Genomic DNA, 17268 nt, shown 5'->3' with positions numbered 1-17268 from the left:
GAGCTTGTTCATTTTTCAAACTCAAGGAGGTGGCGCAGTTCAGGTTTAGAGATTTGGAGCAGCTGTTAGATGTGGCTGCTTAATCCTCCATCCTCCTCCTCCTCAGTTCCTTGCCCCAAAGAGCTGAAAATCTGAATTTAGGTAGTGTATGTGTGTGTAGCAGAGGAGCAACAGTTTGGCAAGAGAAAACAAAACAACTTGCAGCTTTATGCTTTACTTCTGAATATACATTAACTGTTCTTCAGAAATAGTGGGGTACTATGGCGTATGGGAGAAATCTGGTTCAGTTTGCCTTATAATGTGGACTAATTAACACTACGTGGAACAATAAACAAACTGAAACACAGGGCGCCTTCAAGATTCACCCTTTTCTGAATTTTGTGATGCAGTTCCCCAACCAACGCATGGTTATATTAGCAGAAAGTGCATGTAAACATATATTTTCGTGAAAATAACATACAGAAATCCATTGTATTAGGGTAAATTGCTTGCATAAATGTTATATTAGGTAAAGCTATATGCAAATAACTTTGTATTGGGAGAAATGTGTACTAAAATGCTGATGAACTTTCATAAGTACTTAAAAAAACAAAAAACAAAAAAACAAGATGATACAGAAGTGTGGCAAACTGATCTCAAGATTAGAAACCCAGTCCCCTACCCTGTGATGAACTGAAACTGAAAGTTTCACCTATCTCTCTTTGATACAGGAAGGCTTTTTATTTAGTTAGTGAAAGAAAATACTACTATAGTTTTCTCCCTCTTTGCCTGCCCATTGCTGCTGGGTTCTTCCATCCTCCTTTTGTGTCCCTACCTCCTCCTAGTCCTGAAGTCATCCAAGAAGGCCTGAGACCATTAGCAACCACACGCGTTGGCTACTAAAAGCTATTAACACCAAGGGTAGATTAAAGCCCATAAACTTCTAACTGCCATGGTTGGAACGAAGAGGAATGCATGACCAAAACTTACTAGTGGCTCATTCTGAGAATTCCTCCTGCCCCCCAGTGTTGAAGTCCTTCCCATGACTACTTACTCACTCCCCCTTCTTAAAAGCAAGGGATTTTTTTTGCCTGTGAATTGGAGGGGGGATTATCGGGTGGGGGGCTGATCAGCTATGAGGCGAATCCTAGTTCAAGACAGATCTGAGTGAAAAGTCTGGTCCCATCTCAAAATATTATTAATTCCCCAGATTGCAAATTTGTTGCATCACTAGTTAAGACCCAAGGAGGTGCTTCCATCCTGGACACTTACTGTGGGACAATCACTTTCTGTTCATTCACTTTTAAGGGCCATCTATTCAGTCCTATAATTAAAATGTTGTTCTGCCACATTTTCTCATGGTTCTTCTTTCAAATGGTTACAGATCTACACAGCCCATATAAGATGTGTAGAAAGGTAGCTACCCTAACCCATGCAAATACATAGTCATAACTAACAGTGATATTAAGCTTGACATTGCAGTAAAAAATCGACAACTTTTTTGAAATCTGATTTTGGGAAAGAATCAAATAAAGTTCATGTACAGCTTCTCCTGCTCCTTCCTTTAATGGGTCTCTTGCAGAGATATGGTACCTGGACTTCAGATTTCTTTCTTCCCTTTTAATAAGAGCCACATTATTTTCATAACTCTCTTTTGGAATCATTCCTGGTTTCTGGAAGCAAATTATTAAAACTGAGCATATGGAGGTCTTAAAGTAGAACCTTATGGGAGGAGGGAAAACCCATGCAAGCCCTCTAGTCGATTCTTTCTGTTTTGGAGCATCTTAAAATAAAAAGAAATGATTGCAAACTTTCTGGGAAAGAAGATGTTTTCTGGAACATTTTGATTTCAGCTGATGTTTTTCAGTTTTAGATTCTTCTGGGTGCAAGATGGGTCCTGTACCAACACTCACCTCTGCTGTTCCAGCACTTTGCTTTCTGAGAGGTAGTAGCAGAGTATCTATGTTACGTTTTTCGAAGAGAAGTTGGATGATGGGAGTTGAAGTCTGATAGACTTTGGAGGGCCAAATATTCCCCCAGCCTTGTTTAATGGCTACAGTCTCACCCAAGGCAATCTCAAGAGTATTTTCCAAGAATGTGCTCTGTCAAAAGGTCTGCAGAGGTGTCTGAGCGCCACTGTATGCATTCTGTAAACCTACATGATTTCCATGTTTCATGTCATGCGATAAAATACAGGCCATACAATTCCAGAAATGTCACGAATTGCATTCTGAGAGTGCCTTGTATTAGTACTTGGGGTGAACAAAGCCCCCAGTCTGCCTCTTTTAACTATCAATTACAGTTCCCAACTATGTAGGGCAATGTTTAGCTTTTTTGTACTCAAGTGGGTAGTTCAGCCTAGGGGATGCACATGTGGCTCAGACGTAAACACACACCTTCTCCCAGTTTAAGGAAAGTGTGTGCAAGGTTGCTGCACAAGTGACTTCCCAGACTGAGCTGAAGTGGAGACCAGATGCTCAGTTTTGTCAGTTTGGACAGCACTGATCGCTGGCTCGAAGGGCTTGGAAGCGGAATCCAGGCAACTTCACAATTTCCTTGTGGGAGAGGGCTGTCCCTTGTTAAACTCCTCTGTCTTCCAGAGAAAGGATCCACTCGGATAGAGCTGATAGTGCTGACAAGGCAGCTAGGCAGGAGCAGACACACATGGTCAGCAATGCATGATGAGCCCACCCTGTGTGTCCACAGAACTTTGGACTGAGGCCAAGAAGCACAATGCCATCTCATCCAACTAAACCTGCATCTCCAGTTCCATTCCTTTCCTCATTTGGTATTTGAAAACGAGCTTCCTATTTCCTAAAATAGATCTTCATGAAGAAGGATTTGCTTATTAGTTCCTTGCACTACAGAGGCTTCTTTTTATTAGATCTTTAAAACAACAGCAAGGTTACCACCTAGAACAGACTATGTACACATCCCTTTCAAAGCAATCTGAATGGACTATGACCCATTTGAAGGAAGGTTTTCTGTGAATGCGGTTTCTATTACTGCTTCCTCAGAGTCTTATCCGTTAACTGCTGGCTAGCTCCAGGGAGGGGCACGATGAATTATTAAGCTGGCATCGGGAGAAAAGCTGGCAGCAGATGAGAAACAAGAGCTAAAGAGATAGCGAGAGAGACTCACAAAGAGAAAGGTTGAGCATGTAGAAGAGAAAAACGGTAGGGAATTTGGAGCAATATTAGAACCAATTTGATTTCCACTCTCTTCCCCCAGTTATCAGCAAACCTCCAACACTATATGCATTAATTTTGATAGAAAGGGCTGCCATATGACCCTGAAAATATGTACTCTGAGTGCCCCTTCATTGTTTCAAGCAAATGCCGCTTAGGTGGTTCCAAGCACTTGCTTTCAAGGGAAGCTGTCTGGCCCCTGAAATCAAGGCTTCCACCAGGAGAGAAGAAACATATTAGTGGATTCTGGGTTCAGCATTCAAGTCTCTGGGTGCAATAGCTATGTGCTGCCACTGCCAGAGGCAGTGATACAGGGCAGGGACTTCTTGGACTTTTTGGAAGTAGTACCCACTGTTAGCTCCAGATTTGGGGGTTTTTAGAACAAGGTGCCTTAAGCAGGGGCCCCTCCTTCATACTGCCACCGTCTCCTTCTGTGCCTATTTTGCATCTCCTCCCAGAATGAGGAAACAAAGTAAGTGGAGGCTGCTCCCAGGCACATGACCTGGAAGAGTGCAAATGAACAGGCGGCAATTCTAAGAGAAGGAGAAAGAGGAGAAGGAATGGTCTGAGGAAGTCTGAGGATCAGCAGTGGATGCTCTGCTAGACCATGACCTTGACAAGTGCCCTATCCTGCAGACCCCTTGTGTTGCTCTAAGCAGCAGCTCAGAGGCCTAGACTCTTAGAAATAAGAACCTGAACTCAGACAGTCCTTGTTAGATGAACAAGTTTATTTTAGAGTGTCTTCTTTGCTCACTGTTACATGCAGACTGATGTTCTTCCTTCCAGAATTCACTTCCCACCGTTTTCCCACCATAAATCCTGGGGTGGACTAGCCTATGTTTGGCTCAGAGCATTTTGGAGTCCTGCTCTGGACCAAGGAATGAATCTGCCATAAATAATACAGCGCCTAGGCTGTGCTCCCTTCCCCTAGAGATCCACATGGTTCTTACTTTACAGATTTCCATATTCAGTTCTCTATTGGAGAGTTTCATTTCAGGCTGAAGCTTCTATTGAGGAAATCTTGGTCACCCATTCTGGGCTATTAACCAGTAATCACCCTGATGCCAACAGGAATACAGTGTTAGTGCCACCTTTATTTCACAAATGAAGTGCCATCACAGAGAAGGTTATCTCTTTTATACACACATAATACACATTTATCCCAAAGATGGAAGACTATTAATGGTTGCAATGCATGGGCAGGTTTCTCTGAAGGAGATGTTCCTTCAGCTATTTAATGAAGTAACTACAGTTTTGTTCACAATCAGCTGAGCTGAAATTTCACAGCAGAGAGTGTTCTAAGAAAAATGGTTGAAGATTTTCATCTCTCTCTCCCAATAATAGTCTGGAGAATTTTAGGAGGCTATTTTATCTCAGTCTAAAACATATAGCCTGAGATCCAGAGATGCAAATAAGAGGCTTGTGTCTGCCCACTTTTATTTTCTACTTTTTTTCTTTGGAACTGTTCTCTCCTCTGACATTCCCTTTGGAACTATCCCCTGACATCCCCTTTTCAGTTTCAGAAAAGTAGGCTTAGGCCTACACTTTTTCCTCAGAGGACACCAGTAGGAGTTGTTGCCTGGCAACAGCCAACTGCCAGTCAGGGAATACTGCCTCCATCACGGGCTGAGAGAGTTCCCATTTCTCAGCCCCACTCCCTTGCCTCAGATGACTTCAGCAGTAACTGCTGTCTGCGATGGCAATGAGGAGAACAAAGACAAGGGTGATAGCTCTGGTTCCATAAGGACACCATGTATTTTCTCTTCCTCCACTGGATGTGAACGTGATCTTATTACGAGACTCTTTTGTAAACTGCCCTGAGAGTCTCCCAAACTATAAGTCAGGCTATAAGGGATTAAACACACATAAATAGAAATGTCGCCATGCAGCATTGTGTTCCAGAAATGTAAGCGCAAAGCCTCTTTGGGTTTGTGGTACTAATTTGATGGGTGTTTGAATAATTGTAGAGTTAGAAAAACTCAACAATTCAGTATGGTCCCAGTTTTGGATGATGCCTTAACTTTTAATGAATCTTTATCAGCACTGTGCCAAACCCATCATCTGTCTCACAAATGCACACCCCTCAATTTAGAGTCACAAGCACATTTAGAATATGTATTCTGTATAACCAGTTGAAAATAGATCTGCTAAATAAAACCTACTTTCTGTAAACAGCCATACACATTACTTCTCCCTGTCTCAGCATCACGGATATGTTACCAGCATTGTTTCGTTGTTGTCATTTTCTTCTCGGCATTCTATTTATGCTGCTAATGGAAATTACTGTGTTCACAACACTCTGCTTTTTGGATTAACATTATTTTCATGTATATTTCATATGTTTTGTGATATGATCCATTGTTTCCTGATGCAATATTTTGAGACTTCAGAAAATGATGAAAATAGTTCTCGGTCCCATCCACTCTTTCAGCACATCACAGAGCTATAAAGTTGTCTGGTTCAATTCACTCAGATTGCCTGTATCTTCTCCATACTGGAATCGCAAGGGCATTCTGTAGGGCAGGGGTAGGGTTTCAGTAGCAGAGCTGTGCTTTGGAGACACTGAAAACCCCCCAGCTCTGATTTAATGCTGCAAATCTGAATTTTGTGCAGCGAGAACTCTTTCTTTCTCTCTGTGTCCCTCTTTTACAATTCCCAAATAAACTTAAATCCTTTTATAGAACAACATACAAAGGGCAGAAATAACCCATTAGTAGTATTTAAAATATCAAATGCATAAATAGAGTCAGTGTTCCTTGCATTACGATTTACAGAGGCTCATGGGAGAGAATACTATGGGAATGCTGTGGAATGCTTTTGAGTGTAAAGACTGTGGCTACATTCACAGCACACATTTAAAACACTATAATGCCATGTCAAACACTCATAGCTTTCTCCAAATAACTCTGGGAGCCTTAGTTTGTCAAGGATGCTGAGAATTGTTAGGAGACCCCTGTTTCCCTCCCAAACATACAATTTCCAGAGTGGTTTAACAATCCATCGCTCTTCACAAGAATCTCTGGGAACTGTAGCTCCGGAAGGGGAATTGTAATAACAACTTTTAGCAATGAACTACAGCTCCCAGTATCCTTTGGAGGAAGCCATGACTGTTCAAAGTGGTATCATGGTGCTCCAAATGTATGGTGTGAACACACCCACTCATAATAGTAAAATAAAGTTTGACAGGCAGGAGTATAGCATTATAGCATTTTGATTGTCAGGTAATGTTTTGCTTGCCTTTCAAATCTTTTTTTATATTATTACATTAGATGTATCTAGCTTCCTTCTGCAGGGTATAAACAAACAAATAATGATTGTTTATTGAAATCGAGAAATTAAACATCTTCTAGAAATGGCACTAAAGAAGGATGTTCTTCTCATTATAGGAGATTGGAATGCTAAAGTAGGGAGTCAAGATATAAGAGGAACAACTGGCAAGTTTGGCCTTGGAGTTCAAAACGAAGCAGAGCAAAGGCTAATAGACTTCTGTCAAGAGAACAAGCTGGTCATCGCAAACACTCTTTTCCAACAACACAAGAGACAACTATACACATGGACATCACCAGATAGGCAGCATCAAAATCAAATTGATTATATTATCTGCAGCCAAAGATGGAGAAGCTCTATACAGTCAGCAAAAACAAGACCTGGAGCTGACTGTGGCTCAGATCATCAGCTTCTTATAGCAAAATGCAAGCTTAAACTGAAGAAAGTAGGAAAAACCACTGGGCCAGTAAGATACAATCTAAATCAAATCCCTTATGAATACACAGAAGAAGTGAGGAACAGGTTTAAGGATTTAGATCTGCTGGACAGAGTGCCTGAAGAACTATGAATGGAGGCTCACAACATTATACAGGAGGCTGCAATGAAAACCGTCCCAATGAAAAGGAAATGCAAGAAAGCAAAGTGGCTGTCCAACGAGGCCTTACAAATAGCGGGGGAGAGAAGGCAAGCAAAATGCGAGGGAGATAGTGAAAGATACAGGAAATTGAATGCAGATTTCCGAAAAATAGCAAGGAGAGATGAGAGGGCCTCCTTAAATGAGCAATGCAAAGAAATAGAGGAAAACAACAGAATGGGAAAAACCAGAGATCTGCTCAAGAAAATTGGATATATGAAAGGAACATTTCATGCAAAGATTACCATATTAAAGGACAAAAGTGGAAAGGACCTAATAGAAGCAGAAGACATCAAGAAGAGGTGGTAAAAATACACAAAGGAATTATACCAGAAAGATATGGATGTCTTGTACACCCCAGGTAGTGTGGTTGCTGACCTTGAGCCAGACATTCTGGCGAGTGAAGTCAAATGGGCCTTAGAAAGCACTGCTAATAACAAGGCCATTGGAAGTGATGATATTCCAGCTGAACTATTTAAAATTTTAAAAGATGCTGCTGCTAAAGTGCTATGCTCAATATGCCAGCAAGTTTGGAAAACTCAGCAGTGGCCAGAGGATTGGAGAAGATCAGTCTACATCCCAATCCCAAAGAAGGGCAGTGCTAAAGAATGCTCCAACTACCGCACAATTGCACTCATTTCACACGCTAGCAAGGTTATGCTTAAAATTCTACAAGACAGGCTTAAGCATTATGTGGACCAAGAACTCCAGTGCAAGCTGGATTTCAAAGGGGCAAAGGAACCAGAGGCCAAATTGCAAACATGTGCTGGATTATGGAGAAAGCTAGAGAGTTACAGAAAAACATCTACTTCTGCTTCATTGACTATGCAAAAGCCTTTGACTGTGTCGACCACAGCAAACTATGGCAAGTTCTTAAAGAAATGGGAGTGCCTGATCACCTCATCTGTCTCCTGAGAAATCTCTATGTGGGACAAGAAGCTACAGTTAGAACTGGATATGGAACAACTGATTGATTCAAAATTGGGAAAGGAGTACGACAAGCCTGTATATTGTCTCCCGGTTATTTAATGTATATGCAGAATTCATCATGCGAAAGGCTGGGCTGGATGAATCCCAAGCCGGAATTAAGATTGTCGGAAGAAATATCAACAACCTCAGATATGCAGATGACACAACCTTGATGGCAGAAAGTGAGGAGGAATTAAAGAACCTTTTAATGAGGATGAAAGAGGAGAGCGCAAAATATGGTCTGAAGTGCAACATCAAAAAAACTAAGATCATGGCCACTGGACCCATCACCTCCCGGCAAATAGAAGGGGAAGAAATGGAGGCAGTGAGAGATTTTATTTTCTTGGGCTCCATGATCACTGCAGATGGTGACAGCAGTCACGTAATTAAAAGGCGCCTGCTTCTTGGGAGAAAAGCAATGACAAACCTAGACAGCATCTTAAAAAGCAGAGACACCACCTTGCCGACAAAGGTCCATATAGTTAAAGCTATGGTTTTCCCAGTAGTGATGTATGGAAGTGAGACCTGGACCCTAAAGAAGGCTGATCGCTGAAGAATTGATGCTTTTGAATTATGGTGCTGGAGGAGACTCTTGAGAGTTCCATGGACTGCAAGAACCTATCCATTCTTAAGGAAATCAGCCCTGAGTGCTCACTGGAAGGACAGATCCTGAGGCTGAGACTCCAATACTTTGGCCACCTCATGAAAAGAGAAGACTCCCTGGAAAGGACCCTAATGTTGGGAAAGATTGAGGACAAAAGGAGAAGGGGACAACAGAGGACAAGATTCTTGGACAGTGTTCTTGAAGCTACGAACATGAGTTTGACCAAACTGCGGGAGGCAGTGGAAGACAGGAGTGCCTGGCGTGCTCTGGTCCATGGGGTCACGAAGAGTCGGACATGACTAAATGACTAAACAACAACAACAAATGTTAAGAAGACTCCTTTTCCTTTGTTCTGCTTATCTACTCCAACAGGGGAGGAAGCCTGTCACCTGCCCAGGAAAGAAAGCTGAAAGCATTACTTATAGACTTATTTCTAGTCCATTTCACTTTCCTATATTTTCACTCACAAATCCATTCCAATCTCATTAATCTGTTGCTATTATATAAAAAAGCATTTATTTATTTACTACCATTATATACCACCCTTTTCTTCCAAGGACCTCAAGGTGGGGTCGTTGGTTCTCCTCCTCCCCATGTCATCCTCACAACAACCCTTTGAGGTAGTCAAAACAAAAAAATTCCTTCCAGTAGCACCTTAAAGACCAACTAAGTTAGTTCTTGGTATGAGCTTTCGTGTGCAAGCACACTTCTTCAGATACCAGTTTCTTGGTGAGGTTGATGGACTTCCATTTCATGCGGCTCAATGTGGTGCCTTCCATAGTTCCAGTTACAGATAGGTAGCCGTGTTGGTCTGCCATAGTCAAAACAAAAAAATTCCTTCCAGTAGCACCTTAAAGACCAACTAAGTTAGTTCTTGGTATGAGCTTTCGTGTGCAAGCACACTTCTTCAGATACCAAGTGTGCTTGCACACGAAAGCTCATACCAAGAACTAACTTAGTTGGTCTTTAGGGTGCTACTGGAAGGAATTTTTTTGTTTTGACTATGGCAGACCAACACGGCTACCTATCTGTAACTGGAACCTTTGAGGTAGGTTAGGCTAAGAGATTGTGACAGGCTGAAGGTCACACAGTGATTTTCATGGCCGAGTGGGGAATCGAACCCTTGTCTCCCAGGTCCTAGTCCAACACTCTAACCATTATCCCACACTTCTCCAGAGTTCATTTAAAAGCAGTAGGCGAATATTCCTACTTAGGACCCTGCTATCCAAATAGCCACAATAACTCCAGGCACAATTATGCCGGTGGAATTAATATTGTTTTCTACTCCCTTAGTGTAGTCTTAAAATAGATGTCTTTGATGGTTAAATTTTAATGGAACAATCAAAGAGTAGTTAATTCCTCAGCATGAGGTATCCTTTGTGCAACATGTCTGGGGTTAGGAATGCTCAAATTTTTGCAGTGACCTCCTTGCCTAAACATCCCTAGATGGTTTACAGTATTTGTTAAATTAGCTGTGTGTAAATTTTTCTGGAAGTGGATTTACTCAATTAATCAAAAATAAGTGGCTTTTAAGAGCCAGCTCTGCCACGCCTAGGCTGAAATCAGCAGGCTTTTTAATATCCGTGTCTCAGAGGTTAATCTCTTTGAGCATCATCTTAAACTCCTTCTTATTCTTATCAGTTAGATTTAGCGGCAGATTGCAAGCTTTCCTTATTATCTTGTTAAATCAGTAGGTGAAAGCCTTTCAAGGCATCTCTCTTTTTTAAACATCTTTTATTAATGTTAATATGCCAGATGGGACAAATTAAAATGGTTCTGTTCCACATGCTGCCACTACCCACAATCTTACCACATCATTTGCTGGTTAAGGAAGCATAAGAAAATGATAGGTATACTATATCCCTGTAATAAACGTTCTGAAAACACTGGCATCCCTTGCCTAGAGTAGATTTTTAAAAACTGTGTTTACCAAAAAAAAGCTGTTTCTGATTGAAAGGTACATTTGCAATTGAACTCAACAGGACTTGCATCTGAGTAGACATGCCTAGGATTGGAGTTTAAGTTTACACTTGCCCAGTTTTGCTGGATAAGTTTCACTTGCTTTTTGAATAACAATACTTTTTTGTGAGAGCTGTGGTGAATATAATACAGGTGATACCTGCTAGGTTGAAGAAGGCAGTTTTCAATTCCTGAAACTTCACTTTGCTGAATACTTCAGTCAAGTGCCAATATAAATGCTTTTTACCCTGTATTCAACTTGACATTTCGGGGACAAAGTAACTGAATGGGTTGAAGGGTGGGGAGCAGATCAAGGATATTCTGGGTGAGATTGGTATAGAAAATGAACCTAGCTTCAGAGTATAAACTTTCCTGGTTAACCTAGTCAACAATTTGCATCTGGAGCTGCACCAGAAGTGTGACACTTGACATTAAAATTATCCTAAATATCTTAGTGGCATTTGATCCCATGAAATAGCTGTTTGCTCGGCATCCAGGACACTTCCACCAATGGCATGTGAAGGTATGTACGTACACATGACATTAGCTACAATTCACATCTATCCTGTAGTTCCTTGAGAAATGCTGCGTTTTGATGCGTCCTTGCCCTTGCCCCACAAACCAGCTTCCACCTGATTTGAAAATGTAAGTCTTATGATAACATCCACACCCACTTTTTGCCCACTGGTGTGGACAGACAGTGGAAGAATTAGAAACACATCCAGTCATACCTATGTGTACAACAACATGCAAATGATATTTGAAACACAGTGGGCGGTGGGATGACCTTGCTGTGTTTTAAACCAATAATATGTACACAGTCAATTACAGTGACTACATAAGATGATTAGATGTTGGGAGCATTGCACTGCAAATCATAGAATTGTAGAGTTGGAAGATCACGAGGATCATCTTGTTCAACCCCCTGCAATGCTGGAATATTTTGCCCAATGTGGGGCTTGAACCCACAACCTTGAGATTAAGAGTCGAATGCTCTACCGACTGAGCTATTCTTCTCTTGCCTGATGGGTTGGCATCAAAAGGGCAATGTTGAGTGACAGCTATTTTACCCAGCAGGGACTGTCTTGTTTCATTTCATCTCATTTTCACCTTTAATAAGTATACCGCCTTTCTATATTACTATATACAAGGTGGTTTGTAAGCTGAAGAAACAGCAACATATATGAGAAGATCACACAATCTGATCCAATTAAAAAGTCATAATAGAAAGATAACTTTAAAATAAACAAGTCATCTCACATAATAAACAAGTTATCTCACAAGTAATGTGCAATAATCCATTGGAATATAATAATAGGCAATGAAATTAACTCTCAAAATATCAGTAAATAATAATTAAACAGAAATTCACTCTTGACAATTACAATAATAAATAGTAAACTGTAATCAACAGAAATAACAGGAAACCACAGTGCATAAAATACCACAGCAAAATCTCCTTTTTGCATACCTTGCTTTTTAACATAATATATGCAACTGCTGGAAGAATTGGAAGTGCAGTGTCATCAATATGATGACTCTCACTTCTATTTTTTCTTTTTGTCAAATTCAGAAGCTATGGTGGCATACGTGAATGAATCCAAGCTGTGGTCTGGATGAGGGCTATCAAATTGAAGCCTAATTTGGTCAAGCCAGAGATGCTGATGGTGTGCCAGCCCAAAGCTAGAGAGGTTCTAGGTTTACATGTTCGGAATCATGTTTGATCCTGGGATCTCCTTGAACCTTTGTTAAGGGTAGTCAGAGCAGGTACTTTGCTACCCAAATTCAGGCCTGGGTTGCAGAAGCTAGAAGTGAAAGTAAAACAATCCCACATTCGATCCACAATCTCTGCAACTGAATGAGAGAAAATCTTGTGTGGCGGTGGGCAACCTGTGGCCCTAAAGCCTTGCCCTAATTTCATATGATCCCCATAATTTCAGAACGTCTGTGTAAATGATCAGTTCAGGCCTCCGGCATGAGTAAGCTGTCCTTCCAGCAGCAAACTTGACAGGGGAGAATGAAAAGGGGGAGCAGAGAGAAAGAGAAGGGTGACACTGTTGAATTCAGCCCTGTCTCCTGCCAGGATATGGCCCCTGCCAGTTTGAGGGAATGTGACCCTGTGACACAAAAAATGTTGCTCACCTGGGCTAGTGAAACTTTACTATTCTGAGGGGCTGTCTGCATCCACACAGTTTTGAATGTAATTTCAATTTTTCTCTTTTAGATCACTGTTGCTCAGGAAGAACCCTCAGATCACTGGGGAGAATTACATTTTTGATGTGTGTGTGCAAAGATCACAGCGAGAACGCCCCCTTTGTAGAGTCGACGGTGTCAAGAGTTTAGCTATTCATCTAGACTTACTATACATCTATGAAGATTCCTGATCTTTCAGTACCAGCTAGAAGGGGTTTTAGCTTCTTCTGCTTTTTTTTTTAATCCACTACTTCTTCAAACTGTGCCCTGAATCTGATCTGCATGAAAATGACTTAGCAGGAATATAATAGAAAATGAAAGCGCAACTCCACTATACTAAAGTGTTAAATGAGTGACATAAGAATGGTAAAACACAGTTTGCACAGTTAAAACTGCTAGAGGTATTATTAGTGATATTACTAATAACCATGGTAATACAGTAATAAAAGTAATTCCACGTACTAATAATTGTAATTATTATTAATAATCAATAATTAATAGAATGAGTCATAATGACAGCATTGGTTGTGTGCGTGCGCATGCGTGTATTCTCAGCAGCTAGACCTATTATGTGTTCATTAACCTTTCATAAGATATTCAGGGTGTTCGTATCACTACTGGGAAAGGTACTCTGACTACAGTTGCTTCTCCCACTTTTCAGTGCCCGGTTAAAAGACATAAAGGCCACCTGCTGAACTATACTCTACAATTATTTATCCCAGACCAACTAATGTGTTTTAAATAAGGTTAGATATGAAAAGCGGGGTATTGGGGGGGGGGATTAGCTATGCTAAATAGACAGCAGGTCTTGACTATGGAAGCTAACTAGCCAATATCACTCTCTTTTTCTTTTCTTTCCTCTTTCTTTTTCGTTAGGTAGCTTTCATGCCCTTGAGTAGCTAAAGAATAAGTTAGAACTCTAAGTTAACTGTTCCACCTACAATACACTGGGGTATATCAGGAGAGTTCTGCTTTGCACTGCAATTCTCTATACAAGTAGAGAGTGTGGTTGAGCTCACTGGCCACAGGTTCCTACTTCATTCCTGCAGCCTTTCCCAGCCACCTTCCATGTGTTCCAGGTTCTTAATCACACATGGAAGCTGCTCAAGGACAGCAGGCTTCCTCTGCAGAAATTCAGTCTCCAGCACAAGGTGGTGGAGCTGCAAATATGATTCTGGGGATGAGAAGTTTCAAGGTTCCAACAAGCGTGTGCTTTGGAAATTGTGTGGCAGGAGGGCAGAAGTAGTGAATAAGGTTCAAGTAATGGCATAATTCATGGTGGGGCAGCACCATTCACCTGACCTCTGATCAGGTGTGCTGCTGCTGGCCAGGAGATAGAGGGAGAGGTGCAAGGCAGCAGTGAGGTCAGTGCAGTGCACACTCACCAGCAGAGCCAATCCAGTGCTCCTGCAGGTGCATTTGCACCACACCAACCTCGGTGCCACCTCTGCCCTCCCATTCTATCTGCCAGGAAGCAGGAGTGATGCAGCTGACTGCAGGGCAGATGTGAGGTGGCACCCCACCATGTTGCCCACCGCTGAGTTCAAGTTCCACTGAAGTCAGTGGGAAATAGTTAAGTACATTTCATAGAAACTGCTTAGGTGATTTGGTGAACAAATTCTGTGAAATGAAATACTTATATGTTAACATGCATAGGATTGCAGTATGAAGCTAATTAAGCACTGTGATCCTAACAGTTCATTTATGCATCTGATAGGTGGAAAAATTAAAGGAATAGCCATAAGAACACATGAAGCATCCTTATTTGCAATCTGGCCAATCTTTGATCTGTCTAGCCTAGGGCTGTGTGTTCTGGCATGGAGAACTGCTCTCCAAGGTGCTAGATAAAGGTATATCTCAATCTTACTACCTGAATTCCTGATGATGGAATCTGGGACCTTGTGCAAGTTTTCTGTTATATGCTATGGCCCTAACCTGTCAAAAAAGAGGGGGGGGGACACAGGTGGTGCTGTGGTCTAAACCACAGAAGCTAGGGCTTGCTGATCAGAAGGTCGGCGGTTCAATTCCCCGTGACGGGGTGAGCTCCCATTGCTCAGTTCCTGCTCCTGCCAACCTAGCAGTTCAAAAGTATGCCAAAAAGTGCAAGTAGATAAATAGCCAGCAGGAAGATAAACGGCGCTTCTGTGTGCTGCTCTGGTTTTCCAGCAGTGGCTTAGTCATGCTGGCCATATGACCCGGAAACTGTACGCCAGCTCCCTTGGCCAATAAAGCGAGTTGCGCGCTGCAACCCCAGACTCGTCCGCGACTGCACCTAATGGTCAGGGGTCCCTTTACCTTTACCTTTACCTGTCAAAATACTTTTTCTGAAAAGGCACATAGGCAAAATCACATTAGCACAGTGGCAGACAGTGGGCCACAGCTCGTGTTCCAGCAGATATGTGTATGTATGCATTGTAGAAATGACTTGTCGTATATCCATAATCTGCTGAATCTGCACAGAAATTTGATCCTTTATTTTGTAACATAACATGCACAACAGGGTTTTGTTGGGGGAAAAATAACTCCAGCTGATAAGTAATAACGGAGATCTAACCACAGCTCCAGAGAAATGTTTGGAATAATTCAAAAGTCTGAACCTTATAACTTGTGTAGATGGAACAAGTTCCACCAGTCCATAGTAGACAGATCAACCACTGTTGAAATGATGGCATTGTCTTGCCTTGTCCCCGTCTTGCCCCCCCCCCCGGCTTTACGGTTGGAAATTCTGCAGCATATTTAAACCTATGGCAGAAAATAATAATAAGAATGCCTTCATATTCCATTGTAAACTCTCACATGTAAGAATAACTTTGCTATAACAATCCACATAGATGGAAGTGAGGGAATTCCTAATCTCCTCCTATACTTGAAAACTTGTTAGCTAAGATGTATGATCTCCATTATTGTGAACAATGATAACAAACTATCAAACTTACCTGCTGACATCCTATCAAGTGCCAGCTCTTTTTCATAAAATCATAGAATTGTAGAGTTGGAAGGGACTCTGAGGGTCTTCTAGTCCAACCCTCTGCAAGTCAGAAATCTCAACTGAAGCATCCATGACAGATGGCCATTCAACCTCTGCTTAAAAACCGCCAACGAAGCATAAGGTTTGGTGATTGCATGGGCCACCTCACTACACATACTTTTAAAATATGGATCAAATGGGTAGTGTGTCTTTACTCCCCTAACCTATCACCTAGCACTTAGGAACAAAGAAAAGGCATATGCTATTGTTAACGGGAAATCCCTTGGGCTATATTGCCTGAGAAACTGCCTCGAAGATGGCTTTCCAAATTGAATGAGAAATTGAGGGACACTCCCATCCCTTTGGCTACTTGGGTGCCAGCTGTGCTCTTTACTTCTCAACCTGTCCATTAAACGTGAAGCAATGAGACAGCTAGCCCCTTTTGAATGGTTAAACTTCGAGGAGTCATTTCAGCTATTCAGCACCATTCTCTATGCAGGATCTGCAATGCAGGCTTTAACTACAACACTCTTGACAGATGGACAGCCTGCCTTTGACCAAGTACCTCCAGCAAAATATAATCCACCACCTCCTGAGGCAGTCTGTTACCTTGCTGGACAACTCATACTCATGGGAAGTTTCTCCTAATTTTTAGCCAAAGGCTGAATTTGCATGACAGTTTATTCAATTTCCCAACATTTCCACATTACGTTTGAGCTTTTACACAACGTAAAATTCACTCCTGAAAAAATACTGGAATATAGTTCATGTTTAGCACTCATTTCTGTCTTATTTGATTCTAGAAAAAAATCTGTTTGCAGATTCCTTGACAAGGAAAATGGTGGGAGTATAGTGACAAAATATGGGAGGCTATGCCAGCATGCAGTTCTTTCCTGCTGCTTCTAGGGGAAACAGAAGCATGCATGTGCTGAAGGAATAGCGGTGAGGCAATGTTATCCAATGACGTTCATTGTTGTGTCACACCACACCCATTGGTAGGACAGAGGCACTAGCATTAATGTCAGAAAAACGAATGCAACATTCGTTGCTTCTAGCCATCAGCTCTGGAGTGGCTGAATTCTCCTCTACCATCTTCACTGCAGCCCTTCAAGCTCTGAACACAACAATTGTGTCTCCCCTTAACCTTTTCTTTTTCAGGTTCAGCATACCCAGCTCTTTCAACCATACTTCAAAGGACTTGGTTTCTAGATCTTTTACTGGCCTTCTACTAAGAGAGATGTCTGTTTATGTCACACAAGACACTAATACCAAAAAAAGTATGTTTTACTCTAGGATGATTGAGTTGCACGTTGGGCAAAAGATTCCTGCATTGCAAGGGGTTGGACTAGATGACCCTTGTGCTTCCTTCCAACTGTACAATTCTATGATTCTATTATTTTAAGTCCTTCAGTGGAAGGCACTGCCAATGAAGACTGCCCTTCATGGTTTTTGAGCTTTCTTGCTTTCCTACTTTTTTCAGCCTCTTATCCCCCACCTATATTTTGCT

This window comes from Podarcis liolepis (assembly GCF_965112155.1).
Source record: "Podarcis liolepis genome assembly, chromosome: 11".
In the NCBI taxonomy this organism is placed as follows: Eukaryota; Metazoa; Chordata; class Lepidosauria; order Squamata; family Lacertidae; genus Podarcis; species Podarcis liolepis.
This window is presented reverse-complemented; position numbering follows the sequence as displayed.